This window comes from Pinus tabuliformis, chromosome 4_2, assembly GCF_031772625.1.
Source record: "Pinus tabuliformis cultivar Carrire ecotype Pingquan chromosome 4_2, CPIR1, whole genome shotgun sequence".
Taxonomy (NCBI): Eukaryota; Viridiplantae; Streptophyta; class Pinopsida; order Pinales; family Pinaceae; genus Pinus; species Pinus tabuliformis.
This window is the reverse complement of record NC_142304.1, coordinates 915456757-915463780: the sequence shown is the minus strand read 5'-3', so window position 1 is coordinate 915463780 and position 7024 is coordinate 915456757. Positions and strand designations below refer to the sequence as shown.

Here is a 7024-nt window from a genome sequence, read left to right as displayed (position 1 = left end):
TTCAATGAAACTATAGCCAAATTGTCTTCTTATTCTTGTGCTAATGGGAATCAATGGTTGCCCATACCTCCTCCTAATTTCAATAATTTGAATACAGGTTCTTAAGATTGGACAGCGATGGCAGCCTTAGCTTCCACCGTGTCTCTGTGGTGCCCGGACAACAGAATGTCTCAGATTGGCGCATAGACTTTGATCTGGACGAATCTAATAAGAATTGTCTGCTTCCCAGAGCCTGGGGGCATTATGTCGTCTGTGACAAAGCCCAATGCAGCTGCTCGGGCTACGGAACTGCGATCAATTCGAGCAAATTCAGTACCTGGAGGTTAAGCTTGGGAGTCGCTGCTCGCAAGTTATGGATTAAAGAAGAAATTTATACAGCAAAAGATAAAAGTTTTTGCTATCGAAAAATTTTACAAGTTTATTGGAGATAAAAAGCTATAAAGAAAAAGTATTATATTGAAATCTTTAATCTTACTCATAATCATCAACCAAAAGCTTACTATAATTTCTTATTGCTCTTAAGGACTAATCTTTATCAAATTCTTTGTGAAACATTGCGCTGGAAAAGACCAAAAGAAGTGTGGGAGGAAAGAGTATGCATTTTTTTCTTCGGGAAAAGTGGAAACAGAGAAACATTTCATTTTAGAATGTGAGGCCTTCAAAGACAATAGGGAAAGTTATGCAGATATCCTGACAAATAGCTCTTAGAGTAATCTATTTAGTGAGGGATTTGTCAAGAAACTCGAAGCATTTATTTTGAAGCTTCACAAAAAAAGACCAAATACACCATATAAACACCTATCAGCGTAACTATACTCAGAGGTTACAATTTACCGTAAAGATAAACATTCAGCGAATCCATGGCATAACATGGTAAGGAGTGAAAGTTATAATATTTATGGAACAAGATAATGTTTATATAAATGGGTTTCAGGGACCTTTAAGTGACCATAAACCAACGGCAACTCCTATTTCTTACCCCATAGAAAAGTTAATGCAGTCTCACATGCTAGGGGAATAGCAGTTTCTTTGCATTTATATTTCCCTCAAAGTTGACTTTGGCACTTTAGCAGCAAGGAAACTGCTATTCCCCTTGCATGTCAGACTGCATTAACTTTTCTATGGGGTAAGAAATAAGAGTTGCCATAAACCAACAGTCTTCTATGAAGTATACATTGTGCCAAGTAATTGATGTAACCAACTAGTAACATGCATGCCAGGTCAATAAATTGTCAAAAGGTGCACGGTGGAGTGATTTCGAGGCAAGTTGGATACTCTCTTACCGTGACGGTCAAGCCATACGTTATATGCAACCAGATATTATGTCAAAATACAAATTATACCTCATTCGCCTATGCCACACTAGACATAAAAACATGTTGTATGTTATCGAGGTCTATGTCTCAAGTCAAAGTAAAAAAAATTAACATGCGTATATGTATCACACCGCCACCATAGTATAGCAGTATATTATCTGAGTCTCATTGAGGGTTACATAAAGGTAATATATATTGTTATAAGAAATTTGACTTTGATAAACAGAGTAAATAGTGAAAGTACTTAGTTCTTAGATACTTTTAAGAAAAAATTGGTTGAGGAATGTTACATTTTAATTTATATTAAATTAAATTTTAAATTATACTTTAATTTCTTTTTAAATTATGATTTGTCCCGTGAGTAATATGGAGTTTAATTACTTATTATTCTTTAAATTTATTTTTAATTATATATTATAATATTTAATATTATATTCTATTTTATTTATTAAATTTTGTTATTTAACGCATATTTTATTAATATTTATAAAAAAAATTATTAATATAATTTTTTTTAATATTTAAAAAATAAACTATTTTCATATTATATAAAAAATTTAAATAATTTAAAAAATAAATAATTTCCATATTATATAAATATTTTAATTTTATTAATATTTAAACTACACTAATTTATCGACTTCAAAATTATATTTAATAAAAAGAAATAAAATGATCATTTTTATGAAATGATGGTTTTTTTTTAAGAATAGATAGATAAATAGATTTTTTTATATGAATAATGTTTGGCAAGTAATACTAATAATAATAAATAAATATAATATAATAATAACTTGTATTTTATATTTTTATTTGATATAAGATAAAATACAATTTCAATATATTAAAAAATAAAAAATAGTTAAAAAATTTAAGATACTATTAATAAATTATTTTACAGAGTACAAATTTAAATGTAGATAAATTTTTAATATTACATGCTTTAAAGAAAACTCTTATATCAATTTTATTTTAGTGAATGTTAAGAAATTAAAATTTAATACAAAATTTAGGTATTATGATCATTTGAGTGCTTAATATAAGAATGCTATGGTAAGGGTTACTTCACATTTTCACACAATGGGTAAATTGTTTCCTCTTCCTTCACTCTCCTAGGGTTGAGCTCTCAAACATTCCAATATTTGAAGATATAGATTGAGAAGAGCTATCCATTGTGAGCAATATGCACGCAACATAAACTGCAAATTATTTTCATATAAAAAAATAATTTCTATCAATAGAGCATACTCCTGGCGATGAATTATTTATTTGATTATTTAAAAAAAATAAAAATAAATCTATCAATAGAGCATACTCCCTCCCAGTGATGGGTTCATGCAATTTAGAGAAATCGTTTTTTAAGAAATAAGTTTTCATTTCTCTTTAAAAGTCTTTGGATTTCAAATCTATCTTCGAATACATTTCTCTCTCCATAAGGAAAGAAAAATTGTGTAAGCTATCCATTGATACTAAATGCCAAATACTCCTACTTAGATTTCAATGGAAAAAGAAAAGAAAAAAAAAAACATTCAAAAATCAATAATATTTTCACATAAGTGCTATAAATGCTATATTTACTCAAAAAAAGAAAGGCCCAAAATGCTTAAAATTAACATAGTCATGATCTTAATTGCCTACATTTTTATGATTTCTTATAGTTCAAAAGACTTACTCAAAGCAACAATGAGTAAATTGTTTAAGCAATCAAATAAATGTTAGCTTATTTGGATTAACTTATTTATATTTCATTAGTTGAAACATGCACGGTATATTAAAAATTAATTTAAAGTATAAATTTAGGAATCAATTCAATATTTAGTTTTTGTTTTTTATTATTTTTTTAATTAAAATTATTTATTAAGGTGGGAGTTTAAACTTGTTACTTGATGTAAATGCTTGCTTGTTTTTTACCCTTGAGATATTATACAACATTGAAAATTCAAAGTATTAATTTTTTTTATAAATTTTCTAAATAAATTTAGCCAGTTTTCTTTTAATTAAATGAATAATTTATATATATAATTTATTATTATTTTATTAATGATAAATTTCTTATAAATACTTTTGCTCCATTGAAATTTCATTTATTCCAATTCCTAGAACAAAATAAGTGATTTGGTCTAATTATTTATAGCAAATTTAATTTATTTAAAAATATTTTAGTTTTATTAAAATAAAAATATTGGTTATATTAATTATTTTAATATATATATATATATATATATATATATATATATATATATAATTTAATTAAAATATATTTTATTTTCAATCACATATTTAATATTAAAATTTTCAAAATTTATAATAAATTAAATACATAATTATCATTTATGCGAATATAAGTATTAAGTTTAGAATAATTATATCGTTTTTTCTTTTAAAATTTATAAGTTAATTTGATGATTTTATGTGCGACTTTTATAAAATAAATTATAAACTATTAATTTTTTTTAGACTTGGTAGAACTATATTTTCATCATGTCTAACTTCTTGCTCTAATTAGAAATAGCACAAGATTTAAACACAAAACTTCTAAACAATTTATTTTATATTTTGATTTAAAATATAAATTTTCTAAATTTAATTATAATTTATTTTAAAATATAACTATAATTTTTCCCCGACTTGATATGTTTTTATTTAAAATATACTACAAATTACAAAATTTAGATTTAACATTCAAACAAACTCTACTCGAACAAATTAAAAAAAATTATTAAACCACATCCTTGAAAATAAAAAAAATAAAAACTCAATCAACAACATCAATGATTAAATAGCATTAATTAGAAGAATGATTTTTCCAAATATTTTCTAATAATTAGAAGAATGATTCTTCCCAATATTTTCTTCTCACCAAACAAAAAGGAGTAAGTCATTATGTAGTCGTATTATAAATGAATTGTCAGGGTGATACATCAACCGTTTACTCAAGAGCCCTAACTATGTATTCAGAATCCTAACGAATTCTATTCTTAAATATAATGATATATCACAAATAGACAATTTGTAAACAATAAAAATGATGCGGCATCACTTCACCGAATCACTCTACACCGTCATGATTGACGGATAAACTTTTGTCTGTGAAGATTCTAACCTCTGGCCAGTTTCATAAATTCCTATAACTAATCGATAAATCGAATCCATTTCGCTTCGCTGGGCACACCTCCATTGACAATGGTGAGCAGATAGTACCCGGGAGGAGCCGCCACTGCGCTTGGTGGAGCCGTCAAACCAGCTAAATATCCGCCTTTGCCCTTGACAATGGGTGTCGCTGCAAGTGAGAGCATTCTCTGGTTCATGGACCAACTGTGCGTTGTGAAGGGAGGGGTGTATGCATTAAATTCTATCCTCTCGTTCGGCCTCTTCGAAACAGCGAAACGCACAGTGAATTTCGACCCGTACTTGATCTCTCTCGCAGAAATGGCAGTGATGTTCACCCTCTTCGAATCGTAATGGGGATTCAGATAGTAAGGAATGTACGCCTCCACTCTCAACTCCGTCGGAAACGGCACAACGGAGAAGCGATATCCATAGTTTGAGTTGCTCCCTGCTACTAAAACACGGCCGTCGGGCAGCACATTGGCAGTAGAATGATACATTCTCGGGATGTTAGTGGGAGCCAGCACCCTGAACCTGTTGCCCAATGCCTCTGTGGGTGTGTAGAGAAACGGACTCAATGCAGGCTCCCGGGCAGACTGCCAGCCGGCGGTGCCATTTTTGGCACCGTTGATTATGAGAATCTGAGCAGTGGGGAGAATGAGCATGTCACCCATGACTCTGTGGCCGGGCATGTCCTCCATCTCCCATTGCGGATTCTGGGACGTGATCTCTATTATCCCACAGCTCCTCAACGCCTCCACGAACGTCTGGTTGATGGTAGCCTTTATAAAAGCTCCATCGGGGGCTCCTTCACAGACAAGAATCTCAACCTTCTGGAAACTATTAGCGGACTCGAGCGGAAGCATGACGGAAGAACCAGACGAAGGATAGTTCCGGGCGCCACCTCCTGGCATTGTGGGGAAAGTTTTAATTACCTGATTTTTGTTGTAGTCGTCAGGAGGATGGAATCCTTGTTGGCGAAAATGAAGAGATTTCCGTCTGAAGAGAGATGGAGGAATGGTTAGAGATTGTTCTCCTCTCCCACAGTGTTGGTCTTCGCCAGGAGCGGAGGCTGAAAGGTCCAGTAAGAGGGGGATTTAAGAACGAATTCGTAATTGAAGGATCTGCCCCCCACTCCCCCCGCCCCCCTCCCCCGACAATGACCCGACCGTCGGGCAAGATCTGGTTGGACGCGTACCATCGGTTGGCAGTGAGCTGTGCCGGCGATTCAATCCAGTTGCAGGTCGCGTCGGAACACGGGGAAAAGAATCGAATAACTCTTGTCCCATTGCTCCATCCGCCGGTCTGAATGAGTGTGCCATTGCTGGCAAAGGCGGCCGAATACAAAAAGTATTCGTACTCGATTGAATGTGCCCAGCAATCCTCCGAGGCGGCAGCGGTGGTGGTGTTGCAGGGTGGGTCTTTTCTCATGATCTGCGAAGGACCGGCCAGCGTTTGATCGAAAATAAGGAGCTTATTGTGTGGGTTTGCGTCATATGCATTGCAGAAACTCCTGCATTTTGCAACAGAAGCTTCCATCTGCCTTCGTACATCTGGTGTTGTGAAACTAATCCAGCATAACAATTAACTATCAACAGAGCTTGAATGACTAACAGAGTTCTCAGTCCTTCCATTGTCATGCATGTCCTCCTCCACATTTCGCCGCCTCTGCAATTGAGTTGTTGCAGATAAAATTTAATTCAATTCTTGGGTAGCAGTATTAATTGCATCTGGAATCACTTGCACAGCAGCACCAGGAGATAAGAGTGTAAATATGGCCGTTGGAGAAATACCAATTGGACACGGCTCAGCTGAGAGGTGTAAGGTTTGGATTTTAGAAGAGGTAGGCATGTGAAAGGAGTTGTTTTTAAAGAGATTTTTGAAGTTTTTCTGGTGGATTTTTCCGGTTAAAATTTGGCAGCAATTTATTGAAACCGCAAGTTTGATAGTAATTTCTGCACAATCAAAGGGTCCCAGAGCTTTGATGCTGAATCCAAATATGCAGTTAAAAAACCATTTTAAATAATACAATTCCAGATTTAACCTCATTTTTTTCCACCGGATTCCATCATCAAAATTTCCAAAAAATCACATTAAAAACAACTCCCATGTGAAATGCTGGAGGGTGCTCCATGCAGAATGCCAACGCTGACCGTTGCCTTCTTATGTTGCACTTTGGTGTTCGTGGGGATTCGTAGATATCAAGCAATTTGTCCGCGTTTTGCTCCTGGCCCTCTAAGTCCTTCGCCGCGTTTGGTGAATCTTCTCTACAAATACAAAGAATTTACAGAGTGGAGAATACCAAACCTGTGAATTGATTGTCCGGTAGGCCCCCGAACGATACCAAACTTGTGAATTGATAAATGTGGTAGGAGCTGCGGTCTGACGTGCTCCCTGTTATCATTATTTGTTTTATTTGTTAATTCGAGCTTTACAAAATAATTTCGGCACCGAAAGATAAATAGACGAGTTGCATAAACGTGTGATCTTAGTTAGCATTCGAACTTTGTTATTACTCAGATGTTCTGGGTCGGCCAAATGTAGCAAAATACAATTTGAAATCAACGATCACGTAAAGTTTTTAAATGATCTTTGAGAAC

At 33.4% G+C, this 7024-nt stretch overlaps 1 pseudogene; it reads right to left on the bottom strand.

Annotated features, from left to right (window-relative positions):
* Window positions 1-4447: 4447 nt before the first annotated feature.
* LOC149172644 (aldehyde oxidase GLOX1 pseudogene) lies at window positions 4448-5980 on the bottom strand (annotated as a pseudogene).
* Between the last annotated feature and the right edge of the window lie 1044 nt (window positions 5981-7024).